At 40.0% G+C, this 18,380-nt stretch overlaps 3 non-coding genes across 3 annotated transcripts; all 3 read left to right on the top strand.

The window, feature by feature from the left end:
• The first annotated feature begins 10,182 nt into the window (after positions 1-10,182).
• Positions 10,183-12,177, top strand: LOC117149034. Its single transcript, XR_004460004.1, has one exon. It is a non-coding gene; the product is annotated as a small subunit ribosomal RNA (ribosomal RNA).
• Positions 12,178-12,863: 686 nt separating this feature from the next.
• LOC117149031 lies at positions 12,864-13,042 on the top strand. Its single transcript, XR_004460001.1, has one exon. It is a non-coding gene; the product is annotated as a 5.8S ribosomal RNA (ribosomal RNA).
• A 395-nt stretch (positions 13,043-13,437) lies between these two features.
• On the top strand, positions 13,438-17,399 carry LOC117149036. The gene has a single exon (XR_004460006.1). It is a non-coding gene; the product is annotated as a large subunit ribosomal RNA (ribosomal RNA).
• Positions 17,400-18,380: the final 981 nt, after the last annotated feature.

Raw genomic sequence — 18,380 nt, 5'->3', positions numbered from 1 at the left:
CATTAGCGACGGGCCTTGTTTTCGGAGCAGCGAGTGCTTTGGCCCTTTTGTATGCAGGGCATCCCTTGAAAGACGCAGGATGGTCCGCCTGGCAGTGGAAGCAGCACGCTTTGTCGTCCTCCCTCTTCTCACATGCCCTCGATTCGTGAGGGCCTCCACACTTTACACATCGGTATTCCAGGAAGCAGTAACGCTGTGTATGACCGAATCCTTGGCACCTGAAGCATTGAGGCACGTCGTTGAACTTCTGCGGCGGTTCAATGGTTACTACCGACCTGCAGATCCGCTTGACTTGGTAGACGTCTTTGTTGTTGCTGGAAGGCTCCAGGTTGGCGAAGAATATTCCCAGCGGTTCTTTAGTTCTTCTGCCAATGGGATTGTGCAGATCTCTAACAGCGTGCCCTTGTCTGCGAAGGTCTTCAATGATTTCCTCACGATCGGTGGAGTGGTGGAGTCCTTTGATGACAACCTTGTATGCACGTTCATCTTTCGGCTGGAAAGTCCGATGCCTCTTGTTTTGGGCCACAAGTTGGAGACGCAGAGCTGTATAGGACTCTTTGTCCGGCATCATGACACGTACGTTGTTGCCATTCACGGTCTTGTAGGTAAAATTGTTCTTCGGGCCTACAAGAGTCGTGATCATCTTGACGAGTGCCGAGATGTTGGTCACATCGGGGATAAAAATCGGAGGTGGCTTGATGGTCTTCGGGGTGGGCTTTGGTTTCTCGGGGGTCTTGGGCTTGGAATCGTCTTTAGGTCCGGGTTCGTCATCAGAGCTCTCTTGGTCGTACTCGTCTTCTTCGGTCGAGAGTAAAGCGAAGGCGTTGTTGGCGAGCTTCTTGCGCAGAGCTGCGCTAGTGCTTGGCTTATCTTCCAGCTCCTCTCCCTGTGCTTTCTTTGCCGGTTTTCGCTTTATCTCGCCCGGCTCTGTATGCGAGGTGCTTCCCTCGCTGCTGGAGCTGCTCTTGCGTGTTCTCAGAGCCTTTTTGCGTGGTGTTGTTCCAAGCTTGTGGGTGCGCGGGGGGGCCTGCCAGTCCATCTTCTCCAAAGTTGATAAGGAGTGAGGAGGGGGGGGGGGGGGGGAAGCTGGGCACCGTAAGCCGGTGAGCCAGGCAGCACGTGGCTGCTGCTTTGCAATTATACCGCTGCTTCGAGCACTGGGTTTTTTGCGCTGATAACACGCACACTCGGGTGTGCGATGGTGTTAGTGCGAACTACCGTTAGGTACGTTGGCTGGGCCAATCAAAACGCGCGACAAGATCACGCGACGCGAAGTGGCTGGGCACAAGTAACGGGACTTACAACTGTGAACAATTTGCTAACAATTTGCTGTCGATCCGCAGGCACGTCTGCACTCGTCGAGTGTTCGATCGCGACTGATCAATTTAGTGACGCATATGATATTGTCCCTATCATATAATTAATATAAAGACTTTAATGAATTGTGTCAAGTTGCCAAACACCTCGTCATCAATTTAGTGACGCATATGATATTGTCCCTATCATATAATTTTTGATATAAAGACTTTAAAGAATTATATCAAGTTGCCAAATACCTCGTCATCAATTTAGTGACGCATATGATATTGTCTCTATCATATAATTAATATAAAGACTTTAATGAATTGTGTCAAGTTGCCAAACACCTCGTCATCAATTTAGTGACGCATATGATATTGTCCCTATCATATAATTTTTGATATAAAAACTTTAAAGAATTGTATCAAGTTGCCAAATACCTCGTCATCAATTTAGTGACGCATATGATATTGTCCCTATCATATAATTAATATAAAGACTTTAATGAATTGTGTCAAGTTGCCAAACACCTCGTCATCAATTTAGTGACGCATATGATATTGTCCCTATCATATAATTTTTGATATAAAGACTTTAAAGAATTATATCAAGTTGCCAAATACCTCGTCATCAATTTAGTGACGCATATGATATTGTCTCTATCATATAATTAATATAAAGACTTTAATGAATTGTGTCAAGTTGCCAAACACCTCGTCATCAATTTAGTGACGCATATGATATTGTCCCTATCATATAATTTTTGATATAAAAACTTTAAAGAATTGTATCAAGTTGCCAAATACCTCGTCATCAATTTAGTTTTTTTTTTTTTTTTTTTTTTTTTTTTTTTTTTTTTTTTTTTTTTTTTTTTTTTTTTTAGCGTGCGTTTATTTATTTAAAATCTGTCCTAGTGGACAATAATTAAATGGTTTTGCGGGGGAACATTAGCTTAAGGGATACTATTGTACATGTATTTGTGGCGGGTTTTATATGAGTTGTCTATTGTTGTGGAAGATCGAGAGGGTGTCTCCTCATGAGACGTCTGCTTGTTTGGCTATTGTCTAATAGGTTGGTGGCGAGGTGGTTAGGGTGGTTTTCGAGCCTTTTCAGGTATCTCTCGCTGAGCCTGGAGATTTCATCAGCGACTTGTGGGATTCCAAGTTCCCTATGTATGGCGACATTCTCGTGGTAGGGATGCGCATTACAGGCAATTCTCAAGCACCTATTCTGGAACCGCTGTATACGCAGGCGATTCGTGTGGCTTGCCGTGCCCCATAGCTGTATCCCGTAGGTCCAGATGGGCTTGAGAATTGCCTTGTACACCAGGATTTTGTGGTTCTGCCTTAGCTTGGACCCTCTCCCAATAAGCCAATGCATCTGCCTCAGACGCGCATCGGCCTGTATGCGTTTGCTGACGATGTGGGGACGCCAAGTGAGCCTGCGGTCCAGGGTAAGTCCTAGGTACTTGGGTGCGGGTGCGTTGGGAATGATGACTCCGTTTAGCGTGACCGGTGGGCAGTCTCCTCTCCTTAGTGCAAATGTTGTTTGGGTAGATTTTTCCGCGTTCACTACGATGTTCCACCTGCTGAGCCAGGGATGTAGCGCGTCCATTTGCCTTTGGATTGTTTCGGAGGCTTCTCGTGGGTCGGATGAGGAGGCGAGGAAAGCCGTGTCATCTGCATAAGTCGCTATAGTTAGGTTCCTGGAGGGGATTATGGGAAGGTCTGCGGTGTAAAGGGTGTACAGTATTGGTCCGAGCACACTGCCTTGCGGAACTCCAGCTCTGATCAGTCTGGGTAGGCTTATTGCACTTCCGCATCTGACTTGGAATGCTCTTCCCTCAGTGTAGGATTTGAGGAGGGTAAAATGGGGGCTTGGGAGGTAGGATTTGAGTTTATGGAGGAGTCCAGGATGCCAAACTCTGTCGAATGCCTGCTTCACGTCGAGCATTACAGCGCAGCAGTATTTCTTTTGCTCGAATGCCTCGAGGATCCGTTCGACTAGCCGGTGGCATTGCTCTGGTGTTCCGTGGGAGCGCCTGAAGCCAAACTGGTGATCGGGGATCAAACCAGCCTCATCCAGTACTGGCAATACTCTGCGCAAAAATACTCTTTCGAGTATTTTGGAGAGGATTGCCAGCAAACTAATCGGACGATAGGAGGCGAGATTGGCTTCAGGCTTACCAGGCTTGAGGAGGACAATAACCTCTGCTCTTTTCCACTCTTCCGGGAAGTACCCTAGCCGGAAGCAGCTGTTGTAAATGCTGGCCAGCATTTGTGTGCAGCGGAATGGGAGCATTTTTAGGGCCGCCGCATCTATACGATCCAGGCCTGGAGATTTGTTGTTCTTCAGTAGAGCAATCTCCTGCGCAACTTCCTCAGGGTCGACTGGTTCCAACGGGGGACCGGGAGAGCTTGGGCTATTGAGAAACCGGGCTGTTTCAGCATGTTCTTCGGCAGTGCAGCAGTCGAACGGAGAGAAGGCGTTGTAAAGGTGTTCGGCGAAAGCTTCTGCTCTTTCAGCATCCGAACGGCACCAGGATCCATCTGCTTTGCGCACTGCGGAAACCTTTTTGGCTGGTCGTTTAATGTGGCGGGTGACGTTCCACAGATTGTGGTCTGGGTCCCCGGGAGAGAGTTCCTCGAGGAATCTGAGGAAGGAGTCCTGGCGTAGGCTGGAGATCTTGTCCTTCAACTCCTTTGTGGCGTGATTGAGCGCTGTTTTGTCTCTTGGATTGCGCGTCAAGAACCAAACTCTCCTGAGACGCCTCTTCTCAGTCACGAGTGCCGCAATTTCCGGGGACCAGAGGTGGAGGTCCCTGCTAGGTGTTCTCGCAGTCTTTGGTGGCGGTGGGCTTGCGAATTCCGCAGCGTTTTGCATCTGCCTGGTGAGATTCCCGATAGCTTCATCAATGTTCCTGGGTGTGTTGAGGATGGGGTTCGGATTGACGGTGGAGAGCATCCAGGACGCGAACTTGGCGGCGTCGGTATATTTTCCAGTGAGCCTTCTGAGCGGGGTTTTCCTGAGGACTGGCGTGTTGATTAGCACGTTTATTGCACAGTGGTCTGACAGGAGATCAGCATTTGTTGTGCAGCTGATCTTCGCATGCCCTATGCCTTTCGACACAGCAAAGTCCAGTAGGTCTGGAGTCTTGAGGGGATTCGTTGGCCAGTGAGTGGGCTCGCCAGTGGAGTGGCAGTCCAGTCGGTGGCGTTGCAGGTACCCAAACAGAGTTTTCCCTTTGGGGTTGTTGGCGCGCGATCCCCACCAAGAATGTTTGGCGTTATAATCTCCAGCTGCTATGAAGCGGGGCCCAAAATGCTCGAAGAACTCACTGAGGTGAGATGCTGTTATGCGGTATCTGGGGGGAAAGTAGACCGCTCCAATGTCTAAATCTCCTTGCGGGCTGACAATCCTGATGACAGGACATTGTGCCCAGTCTTGCTGAAACGCGGGCAGCTCTAGGTATTGAATACCGCTCCTGATGAGGATGGCTGCTCCACCGCGTGCTCTGCCAGAAGGATGGTCTGCATGGATGAGGTCATATCCGCTGATATTAAAGTGGGATCTGGGGGAGAAGTGGGTTTCGGCTACGAGTAGGATATCGATCTGGTGGGTCTTCAGATGGTGCTCGACTATGGCCTTGCTGTTCTGCAGGCCGTTCGCATTCCAGACGACTAGGTGGAGCTTTAGTTGCATGACTTGCTGTTGAGAATGGTGGCCACCAGCTGTGTCATCTGGGTGAACATGCGCTCCATCATCCTTTCCATCATTCCTTCCATGCGAGCGAACATCGCTTCTATCTGACCGGAGTGTGGGGTTTCTGTTTGGGTTTGGACTGGGGTTGTGGGATTCTGCGGTGCTGCGTGCACTCCGTTGAGGGCGTCTCGGTAGCTCCTGCCAGAGGTGACGTTTGGTGATGCCACGGGCGGCGCCTTGTTAGCATTAGCGACGGGCCTTGTTTTCGGAGCAGCGAGTGCTTTGGCCCTTTTGTATGCAGGGCATCCCTTGAAAGACGCAGGATGGTCCGCCTGGCAGTGGAAGCAGCACGCTTTGTCGTCCTCCCTCTTCTCACATGCCCTCGATTCGTGAGGGCCTCCACACTTTACACATCGGTATTCCAGGAAGCAGTAACGCTGTGTATGACCGAATCCTTGGCACCTGAAGCATTGAGGCACGTCGTTGAACTTCTGCGGCGGTTCAATGGTTACTACCGACCTGCAGATCCGCTTGACTTGGTAGACGTCTTTGTTGTTGCTGGAAGGCTCCAGGTTGGCGAAGAATATTCCCAGCGGTTCTTTAGTTCTTCTGCCAATGGGATTGTGCAGATCTCTAACAGCGTGCCCTTGTCTGCGAAGGTCTTCAATGATTTCCTCACGATCGGTGGAGTGGTGGAGTCCTTTGATGACAACCTTGTATGCACGTTCATCTTTCGGCTGGAAAGTCCGATGCCTCTTGTTTTGGGCCACAAGTTGGAGACGCAGAGCTGTATAGGACTCTTTGTCCGGCATCATGACACGTACGTTGTTGCCATTCACGGTCTTGTAGGTAAAATTGTTCTTCGGGCCTACAAGAGTCGTGATCATCTTGACGAGTGCCGAGATGTTGGTCACATCGGGGATAAAAATCGGAGGTGGCTTGATGGTCTTCGGGGTGGGCTTTGGTTTCTCGGGGGTCTTGGGCTTGGAATCGTCTTTAGGTCCGGGTTCGTCATCAGAGCTCTCTTGGTCGTACTCGTCTTCTTCGGTCGAGAGTAAAGCGAAGGCGTTGTTGGCGAGCTTCTTGCGCAGAGCTGCGCTAGTGCTTGGCTTATCTTCCAGCTCCTCTCCCTGTGCTTTCTTTGCCGGTTTTCGCTTTATCTCGCCCGGCTCTGTATGCGAGGTGCTTCCCTCGCTGCTGGAGCTGCTCTTGCGTGTTCTCAGAGCCTTTTTGCGTGGTGTTGTTCCAAGCTTGTGGGTGCGCGGGGGGGCCTGCCAGTCCATCTTCTCCAAAGTTGATAAGGAGTGAGGAGGGGGGGGGGGGGGGAAGCTGGGCACCGTAAGCCGGTGAGCCAGGCAGCACGTGGCTGCTGCTTTGCAATTATACCGCTGCTTCGAGCACTGGGTTTTTTGCGCTGATAACACGCACACTCGGGTGTGCGATGGTGTTAGTGCGAACTACCGTTAGGTACGTTGGCTGGGCCAATCAAAACGCGCGACAAGATCACGCGACGCGAAGTGGCTGGGCACAAGTAACGGGACTTACAACTGTGAACAATTTGCTAACAATTTGCTGTCGATCCGCAGGCACGTCTGCACTCGTCGAGTGTTCGATCGCGACTGATCAATTTAGTGACGCATATGATATTGTCCCTATCATATAATATTTGATATAAAGACTTTAAAGAATTATATCAAGTTGCCAAATACCTCGTCATCAATTTAGTGACGCATATGATATTGTCTCTATCATATAATTAATATAAAGACTTTAATGAATTGTGTCAAGTTGCCAAACACCTCGTCATCAATTTAGTGACGCATATGATATTGTCCCTATCATATAATTTTTGATATAAAGACTTTAAAGAATTCTATCAAGTTGCCAAATACCTCGTCATCAATTTAGTGACGCATATGATATTGTCTCTATCATATAATTAATATAAAGACTTTAATGATTTGTGTCACGTTGCCAAACACCTCGTCATCAATTTAGTGACGCATATGATATTGTCCCTATCATATAATTAATATAAAGACTTTTTAAAGAATTGTATCAAGTTGCCAAACACCTCGTCATCAACTACTATATTATGGTTGCGCCGACCTCTCATATTGTATTCTCTTATGTCTTCATAGGATTTTGGCAATTATACGAGTAAATTAAATAATATACATATGAAAATGATTAATTATTATATGTATAAGGGAAAAAATGCTGAAATATTCCCATATTATCTTAGTATTATAGAGGAAAGACCGTTGCCGACCTCTGATATTGTTCAAAACTTATGTATTTATATGATTTTGGCAATTATATGAGTAAATTAAATAATATACATATAAAATGATTAAATATTATATGTATAAATGTATAAAGGAAAAAATGATGAAATATTCCCACATTATCTTAGTATTATAGAGGAAAGACCGTTGCTGACCTCTGATATTGTTCAAAACTTATGTATTTATATGATTTTGGCAATAATATGAGTAAATTAAATAATATACATATGAAAATGATTAATTATTATATGTATAAATGTATAAGGGAAAAAATGCTGAAAATATTCCCATATTATCTTAGTATTATAGAGGAAAGACCGTTGCTGACCTCTGATATTGTTCAAAACTTATGTATTTATATGATTTTGGCAATTATATGAGTAAATTAAATAATATACATATGAAAATTATTAATTATTATATGTATAGGGGAAAAAATGCTGAAATATTCCCACATTCTCTTAGTATTATAGAGAAAAGCCATTATAGTGAGAGGGTATAGTAGTGTAAACGACCGGAATTACGACAGAGGGTTCAAAAACTACTATAGGTAGGCAGTGGTTGCCGACCTCTCATATTGTTCAAAACTTATGTATTCATATGATTTTGGCAATTATATGAGTAAATTAAATAATATACATATGAAAATTATTAATTATTATATGTATAGGGGAAAAAATGCTGAAATATTCCCACATTCTCTTAGTATTATAGAGAAAAGCCATTATAGTGAGAGGGTATAGTAGTGTAAACGACCGGAATTACGACAGAGGGTTCAAAAACTACTATAGGTAGGCAGTGGTTGCCGACCTCTCATATTGTTCAAAACTTATGTATTCATATGATTTTGGCAATTATATGAGTAAATTAAATAATATACATATGAAAATTATTAATTATTATATGTATAAGGGAAAAAATGCTGAAAATATCCCACATTCTCTTAGTATAATAGAGAAAAGCCATTATAGTGAGAGGGTATAGTAGTGTAAACGACCGGAATTACGACAGAGGGTTCAAAAACTACTATAGGTAGGCAGTGGTTGCCGACCTCTCATATTGTTCAAAACTTATGTATTCATATGATTTTGGCAATAATATGAGTAAATTAAATAATATACATATGAAAATGATTAATTATTATATGTATAAGGGAAAAAATTCTGAAAATATCCCACATTCTCTTAGTATTATAGAGAAAAGCCATTATAGTGAGAGGGTATAGTAGTGTAAACGACCGGAATTACGACAGAGGGTTCAAAAACTACTATAGGTAGGCAGTGGTTGCCGACCTCTCATATTGTTCAAAACTTATGTATTCATATGATTTTGGCAATAATATGAGTAAATTAAATAATATACATATGAAAATGATTAATTATTATATGTATAAGGGAAAAAATGCTGAAAATATCCCACATTCTCTTAGTATTATAGAGAAAAGCCATTATAGTGAGAGGGTATAGTAGTGTAAACGACCGGAATTACGACAGAGGGTTCAAAAACTACTATAGGTAGGCAGTGGTTGCCGACCTCTCATATTGTTCAAAACTTATGTATTCATATGATTTTGGCAATAATATGAGTAAATTAAATAATATACATATGAAAATGATTAATTATTATATGTATAAGGGAAAAAATGCTGAAAATATCCCACATTCTCTTAGTATTATAGAGAAAAGCCATTATAGTGAGAGGGTATAGTAGTGTAAACGACCGGAATTACGACAGAGGGTTCAAAAACTACTATAGGTAGGCAGTGGTTGCCGACCTCTCATATTGTTCAAAACTTATGTATTCATATGATTTTGGCAATAATATGAGTAAATTAAATAATATACATATGAAAATGATTAATTATTATATGTATAAGGGAAAAAATAATCATATTATATATGAATAATGGAAAAAAAATGAAATGTTCCTATAATCTCTTAATATATAAGAGAATAGCCCGTATGTTGGGTGGCAAACGGAATTGAAAATACCCGCTTTGAGGACAGCGGGTTCAAAAACTACTATAGGTAGGCAGTGGTTGCCGACCTCCCGCATTATTCGAAATATTTATTTCGGATTATGTTTATATTGGTTACATACAATAAAGTATATTATTATCCGTACAAATTTGTTTCTCAGTTCTATAGAACACGGGACTTGGCTCCGCGGATAATAGGAATATACGCTTTATAGATAATATCGTTGAAACAAAAGTCAAGTTTCTATTATATATAGAATAACAAATCGTTTCCATATATTATCGTTAATTTTTGGAGGCAGGCAAATATTAATTTATTACCTGCCGTATAGTTGGATTATTATATCGTTACGGTATAATACAAATATGGATTCTTATGAAAGAAATATAAAATTATATATTAAATGTGGAAATATTATCATATGCGCTTGGTTTTATGTTATATATTACCAGAGATATATATGAAAAGAGATAAATTTTAAATTTATCTTCAAAATGCAAATGATTTAACTTAATATTTATATTGGTTAAACAAAAATTGTACATGTGTGGATACAATAATTATGTATGTTGGAAATAAAATGATATTTTATAATGAAATATGTATGTATAAAAAGATAAAATTATAGAAATATATATATTACAATAATTAGATGAAATTCTTGTTATATTGGTAAAACAAGTATAAATTAAAAATGAAAATATGGATTACGAATGCTATATAAAAATGGCCGTAATCGAATGGATTTTTTTACTTATATATTTAAAATTTTACCCAAAGGCGAAATATTGAATTTTATTCAATATAATAAAAATCATGGAATTATATAAAGTGAAAAATCTATATATCTATATATCTATTATATTGCTTATTTCGATTCAAAATATATGAATGGAATATGAAGGAAAAACATTATTCTGGTTGATCCTGCCAGTAGTTATATGCTTGTCTCAAAGATTAAGCCATGCATGTCTAAGTACACACGAATTAAAAGTGAAACCGCAAAAGGCTCATTATATCAGTTATGGTTCCTTAGATCGTTAACAGTTACTTGGATAACTGTGGTAATTCTAGAGCTAATACATGCAATTAAAACATGAACCTTATGGGACATGTGCTTTTATTAGGCTAAAACCAAGCGATCGCAAGATCGTTATATTGGTTGAACTCTAGATAACATGCAGATCGTATGGTCTTGTACCGACGACAGATCTTTCAAATGTCTGCCCTATCAACTTTTGATGGTAGTATCTAGGACTACCATGGTTGCAACGGGTAACGGGGAATCAGGGTTCGATTCCGGAGAGGGAGCCTGAGAAACGGCTACCACATCTAAGGAAGGCAGCAGGCGCGTAAATTACCCACTCCCAGCTCGGGGAGGTAGTGACGAAAAATAACAATACAGGACTCATATCCGAGGCCCTGTAATTGGAATGAGTACACTTTAAATCCTTTAACAAGGACCAATTGGAGGGCAAGTCTGGTGCCAGCAGCCGCGGTAATTCCAGCTCCAATAGCGTATATTAAAGTTGTTGCGGTTAAAACGTTCGTAGTTGAACTTGTGCTTCATACGGGTAGTACAACTTACAATTGTGGTTAGTACTATACCTTTATGTATGTAAGCGTATTACCGGTGGAGTTCTTATATGTGATTAAATACTTGTATTTTTTCATATGTTCCTCCTATTTAAAAACCTGCACTAGTGCTCTTAAACGAGTGTTATTGTGGGCCGGTACTATTACTTTGAACAAATTAGAGTGCTTAAAGCAGGCTTCAAATGCCTGAATATTCTGTGCATGGGATAATGAAATAAGACCTCTGTTCTGCTTTCATTGGTTTTCAGATCAAGAGGTAATGATTAATAGAAGCAGTTTGGGGGCATTAGTATTACGACGCGAGAGGTGAAATTCTTGGACCGTCGTAAGACTAACTTAAGCGAAAGCATTTGCCAAAGATGTTTTCATTAATCAAGAACGAAAGTTAGAGGTTCGAAGGCGATCAGATACCGCCCTAGTTCTAACCATAAACGATGCCAGCTAGCAATTGGGTGTAGCTACTTTTATGGCTCTCTCAGTCGCTTCCCGGGAAACCAAAGCTTTTGGGCTCCGGGGGAAGTATGGTTGCAAAGCTGAAACTTAAAGGAATTGACGGAAGGGCACCACCAGGAGTGGAGCCTGCGGCTTAATTTGACTCAACACGGGAAAACTTACCAGGTCCGAACATAAGTGTGTAAGACAGATTGATAGCTCTTTCTCGAATCTATGGGTGGTGGTGCATGGCCGTTCTTAGTTCGTGGAGTGATTTGTCTGGTTAATTCCGATAACGAACGAGACTCAAATATATTAAATAGATATCTTCAGGATTATGGTGCTGAAGCTTATGTAGCCTTCATTCATGGTGGCAGTAAAATGTTTATTGTGTTTGAATGTGTTTATGTAAGTGGAGCCGTACCTGTTGGTTTGTCCCATTATAAGGACACTAGCTTCTTAAATGGACAAATTGCGTCTAGCAATAATGAGATTGAGCAATAACAGGTCTGTGATGCCCTTAGATGTCCTGGGCTGCACGCGCGCTACAATGAAAGTATCAACGTGTATTTCCTAGACCGAGAGGTCCGGGTAAACCGCTGAACCACTTTCATGCTTGGGATTGTGAACTGAAACTGTTCACATGAACTTGGAATTCCCAGTAAGTGTGAGTCATTAACTCGCATTGATTACGTCCCTGCCCTTTGTACACACCGCCCGTCGCTACTACCGATTGAATTATTTAGTGAGGTCTCCGGACGTGATCACTGTGACGCCTTGCGTGTTACGGTTGTTTCGCAAAAGTTGACCGAACTTGATTATTTAGAGGAAGTAAAAGTCGTAACAAGGTTTCCGTAGGTGAACCTGCGGAAGGATCATTATTGTATAATATCCTTATCGTTAATAAACATTTGTTATAATACAAATAAATACAATTTACCAAAATAAAAATATTACAAAATGATTCCACGGAATCAAAAGTTAAAGTCAAAATAAAATGAAGATGGCTTTTATTTTATATGTGGGGCTTGGCAACCTCATAAAAAGACTTTAACATTATTAATGTTGTTGTGCGTATTTGTGGCAGTACCTACTACAACAATGGCGTTTCCTATAAAAACAAATTCTCGAAAATGGAAATCGAAGAAACTGAACAAAATTTGAAAGTAGAAGTCGAATTAAAATTAAAATAATTTTGAATGTGGTATTCAAAATAAGTGTGTGTGTATATGGACCATAATATACACGCGTTGCGAATATGTATTGTTCATCTATGTTATGAGCATACGTTGGCTAATGCAACAACCTAAAATATACAATGTTTGTACCTGTCATCCATCAGGTTAATGTTTTATATAAATTTTGCAGTATGTGTCACCCAAAATAGCAAACCATAACCAGATTTTTATGATACATAATGCTTATATGAAACTAAGACATATCGCAACATTTATTTTTAGGTATAAAAATAAATTTATTGAAGGAATTGATATATGCCAGTAAAATGGTGTATTTTTAATTTCTTTCAATAAAAACAATATTGATATTATATAAAAATGAATTATAAAACTCTAAGCGGTGGATCACTCGGCTCATGGGTCGATGAAGAACGCAGCAAACTGTGCGTCATCGTGTGAACTGCAGGACACATGAACATCGACATTTTGAACGCATATCGCAGTCCATGCTGTTATGTACTTTAATTAATTTTATAGTGCTGCTTGGACTACATATGGTTGAGGGTTGTAAGACTATGCTAATTAAGTTGTTTATAAATTTTTTATAAGCATATGGTATATTATTGGATTAAATAATGATTTTATTCATAATATTAAAAAAGAAATGAAAAACATTATCTCACATTTGAATGTGAAAAACGAAGAGAAATATTTTCTTTTTCAATCAAATAATACTGAGAAATGTCTAGCATAAAAAATTGAAATATTTTTCATCTAGAATTGTCTCTTATTAATGATTCGGAAAAAGAAAAATCTTGGTTTTGTTATTATTCTTCGTTGGTTCGTTAAATGGATAAAAAATAACTTTGCTTACAAGAACTATTGGAACTATTTATAACGAATTTAATTGATTGTTTTATCATTTATATATAAAGAATTTATGGCAAAAAATAGTTATATATACAACCTCAACTCATATGGGACTACCCCCTGAATTTAAGCATATTAATTAGGGGAGGAAAAGAAACTAACAAGGATTTTCTTAGTAGCGGCGAGCGAAAAGAAAACAGTTCAGCACTAAGTCACTTTGTCTATATGGCAAATGTGAGATGCAGTGTATGGAGCGTCAATATTCTAGTATGAGAAATTAATGATTTAAGTCCTTCTTAAATGAGGCCATTTACCCATAGAGGGTGCCAGGCCCGTATAACGTTAATGATTACTAGATGATGTTTCCAAAGAGTCGTGTTGCTTGATAGTGCAGCACTAAGTGGGTGGTAAACTCCATCTAAAACTAAATATAACCATGAGACCGATAGTAAACAAGTACCGTGAGGGAAAGTTGAAAAGAACTCTGAATAGAGAGTTAAACAGTACGTGAAACTGCTTAGAGGTTAAGCCCGATGAACCTGAATATCCGTTATGGAAAATTCATCATTAAAATTGTAATATTTAAATAATATTATTAAGAATAATGTGCATTTTTTCCATATAAGGACATTGTAATCTATTAGCATATCCCAAATTTATCATAAAATATAACTTATAGTTTATTCCAATTAAATTGCTTGCATTTTAACACAGAATAAATGTTATTAATTTGATAAAGTGCTGATAGATTTATATTATTACAGAGCGTTAATTTTTCGGAATTATATAATGGCATAATTATCATTGATTTTTGTGTTTATTATATGCTCTTGTATGATTAACAATGCGAAAGATTCAGGATACCTTCGGGACCCGTCTTGAAACACGGACCAAGGAGTCTAACATATGTGCAAGTTATTGGGATGTAAACCTAATAGCGTAATTAACTTGACTAATAATGGGATTAGTTTTTTAGCTATTTATAGCTAATTAACACAATCCCGGGGCGTTCTATATAGTTATGTATAATGTATATTTATATTATTTATGCCTCTAACTGGAACGTACCTTGAGCATATATGCTGTGACCCGAAAGATGGTGAACTATACTTGATCAGGTTGAAGTCAGGGGAAACCCTGATGGAAGACCGAAACAGTTCTGACGTGCAAATCGATTGTCAGAATTGAGTATAGGGGCGAAAGACCAATCGAACCATCTAGTAGCTGGTTCCTTCCGAAGTTTCCCTCAGGATAGCTGGTGCATTTTAATATTATATAAAATAATCTTATCTGGTAAAGCGAATGATTAGAGGCCTTAGGGTCGAAACGATCTTAACCTATTCTCAAACTTTAAATGGGTAAGAACCTTAACTTTCTTGATATGAAGTTCAAGGTTATGATATAATGTGCCCAGTGGGCCACTTTTGGTAAGCAGAACTGGCGCTGTGGGATGAACCAAACGTAATGTTACGGTGCCCAAATTAACAACTCATGCAGATACCATGAAAGGCGTTGGTTGCTTAAAACAGCAGGACGGTGATCATGGAAGTCGAAATCCGCTAAGGAGTGTGTAACAACTCACCTGCCGAAGCAACTAGCCCTTAAAATGGATGGCGCTTAAGTTGTATACCTATACATTACCGCTAAAGTAGATGATTTATATTACTTGTGATATAAATTTTGAAACTTTAGTGAGTAGGAAGGTACAATGGTATGCGTAGAAGTGTTTGGCGTAAGCCTGCATGGAGCTGCCATTGGTACAGATCTTGGTGGTAGTAGCAAATAATCGAATGAGACCTTGGAGGACTGAAGTGGAGAAGGGTTTCGTGTGAACAGTGGTTGATCACGAGTTAGTCGGTCCTAAGTTCAAGGCGAAAGCCGAAAATTTTCAAGTAAAACAAAAATGCCTAACTATATAAACAAAGCGAATATAATACACTTGAATAATTTTGAACGAAAGGGAATACGGTTCCAATTCCGTAACCTGTTGAGTATCCGTTTGTTATTAAATATGGGCCTCGTGCTCATCCTGGCAACAGGAACGACCATAAAGAAGCCGTCGAGAGATATCGGAAGAGTTTTCTTTTCTGTTTTATAGCCGTACTACCATGGAAGTCTTTCGCAGAGAGATATGGTAGATGGGCTAGAAGAGCATGACATATACTGTTGTGTCGATATTTTCTCCTCGGACCTTGAAAATTTATGGTGGGGACACGCAAACTTCTCAACAGGCCGTACCAATATCCGCAGCTGGTCTCCAAGGTGAAGAGTCTCTAGTCGATAGAATAATGTAGGTAAGGGAAGTCGGCAAATTAGATCCGTAACTTCGGGATAAGGATTGGCTCTGAAGATTGAGATAGTCGGGCTTGATTGGGAAACAATAACATGGTTTATGTGCTCGTTCTGGGTAAATAGAGTTTCTAGCATTTATGTTAGTTACTTGTTCCCCGGATAGTTTAGTTACGTAGCCAATTGTGGAACTTTCTTGCTAAAATTTTTAAGAATACTATTTGGGTTAAACCAATTAGTTCTTATCAATTATAACGATTATCAATTAACAATCAATTCAGAACTGGCACGGACTTGGGGAATCCGACTGTCTAATTAAAACAAAGCATTGTGATGGCCCTAGCGGGTGTTGACACAATGTGATTTCTGCCCAGTGCTCTGAATGTCAAAGTGAAGAAATTCAAGTAAGCGCGGGTCAACGGCGGGAGTAACTATGACTCTCTTAAGGTAGCCAAATGCCTCGTCATCTAATTAGTGACGCGCATGAATGGATTAACGAGATTCCTACTGTCCCTATCTACTATCTAGCGAAACCACAGCCAAGGGAACGGGCTTGGAATAATTAGCGGGGAAAGAAGACCCTTTTGAGCTTGACTCTAATCTGGCAGTGTAAGGAGACATAAGAGGTGTAGAATAAGTGGGAGATATTAGACCTCGGTTTGGTATCGTCAATGAAATACCACTACTCTTATTGTTTCCTTACTTACTTGATTAAATGGAACGTGTATCATTTCCTAGCCATTATACGGATATATTTATTATATCTTATGGTATTGGGTTTTGATGCAAGCTTCTTGATCAAAGTATCACGAGTTTGTTATATAATCGCAAACAAATTCTTTAATAAAACGATGCATTTATGTATTTTTGATTTGAAAATTTGGTATAACTCCAATTACTCAGGTATGATCCAATTCAAGGACATTGCCAGGTAGGGAGTTTGACTGGGGCGGTACATCTCTCAAATAATAACGGAGGTGTCCCAAGGCCAGCTCAGTGCGGACAGAAACCACACATAGAGCAAAAGGGCAAATGCTGACTTGATCTCGGTGTTCAGTACACACAGGGACAGCAAAAGCTCGGCCTATCGATCCTTTTGGTTTAAAGAGTTTTTAACAAGAGGTGTCAGAAAAGTTACCATAGGGATAACTGGCTTGTGGCGGCCAAGCGTTCATAGCGACGTCGCTTTTTGATCCTTCGATGTCGGCTCTTCCTATCATTGTGAAGCAAAATTCACCAAGCGTTGGATTGTTCACCCATGCAAGGGAACGTGAGCTGGGTTTAGACCGTCGTGAGACAGGTTAGTTTTACCCTACTAATGACAAAACGTTGTTGCGACAGCATTCCTGCGTAGTACGAGAGGAACCGCAGGTACGGACCAATGGCACAATACTTGTTCGAGCGAACAGTGGTATGACGCTACGTCCGTTGGATTATGCCTGAACGCCTCTAAGGTCGTATCCGTGCTGGACTGCAATGATAAATAAGGGGCAATTTGCATTGTATGGCTTCTAAACCATTTAAAGTTTATAATTTATTTTATAAACGACAATGGATGTGATGCCAATGTAATTTGTAACATAGTAAATTAGGAGGATCTTCGATCACCTGATGCCGCGCTAGTTACATATAAAAGCATTATTTAATACAATGACAAAGCCTAGAATCAATTGTAAACGACTTTTGTAACAGGCAAGGTGTTGTAAGTGGTTGAGCAGCTGCCATACTGCGATCCACTGAAGCTTATCCTTTGCTTGATGATTCGATAAATAAATGATTTTTCCTGTAGCCAAACAAACACCTCGTCATCAATTTAGTGACGCATATGATATTGTCCCTATCATATAATTTTTGATATAAAGACTTAAAGAATTATATCAAGTTGCCAAATACCTCGTCATCAATTTAGTGACGCATATGATATTGTCCCTATCGTATAATTTTTGATATAAAGACTTTAAAGAATTCTATCACGTTGCCAAATACCTCGTCATCAATTTAGTGACGCATATGATATTGTCCCTATCATATAATTAATATAAAGACTTTAATGAATTGTGTCAAGTTGCCAAACACCTCGTCATCAATTTAGTGACGCATATGATATTGTCCCTATCATATAATTTTTGATATAAAAACTTTAAAGAATTGTATCAAGTTGCCAAATACCTCGTCATCAATTTAGTGACGCATATGATATTGTCCCTATCATATAATTAATATAAAGACTTTAATGAATTGTGTCAAGTTGCCAAACACCTCGTCATCAATTTAGTGACGCATATGATATTGTCCCTATCATATAATTTTTGATATAAAGACTTTAAAGAATTTATCAAGTTGCCAAATACCTCGTCATCAATTTAGTGACGCATATGATATTGTCTCTATCATATAATTAATATAAAGACTTTAATGAATTGTGTCAAGTTGCCAAACACCTCGTCATCAATTTAGTGACGCATATGATATTGTCCCTATCATATAATTTTTGATATAAAAACTTTAAAGAATTGTATCAAGTTGCCAAATACCTCGTCATCAATTTAGTGACGCATATGATATTGTCCCTATCATATAATTAATATAAAGACTTTAATGAATTGTGTCAAGTTGCCAAACACCTCGTCATCAATTTAGTGACGCATATGATATTGTCCCTATCATATAATTTTTGATATAAAAACTTTAAAGAATTGTATCAAGTTGCCAAATACCTCGTCATCAATTTAGTGACGCATATGATA

This window comes from Drosophila mauritiana, unplaced genomic scaffold, assembly GCF_004382145.1.
Source record: "Drosophila mauritiana strain mau12 unplaced genomic scaffold, ASM438214v1 U_10, whole genome shotgun sequence".
NCBI lineage: Eukaryota > Metazoa > Arthropoda > Insecta > Diptera > Drosophilidae > Drosophila > Drosophila mauritiana.
The sequence above is the reverse complement of the archived record's forward strand: the minus strand, read 5'-3'. Positions and strand labels throughout refer to the sequence as shown.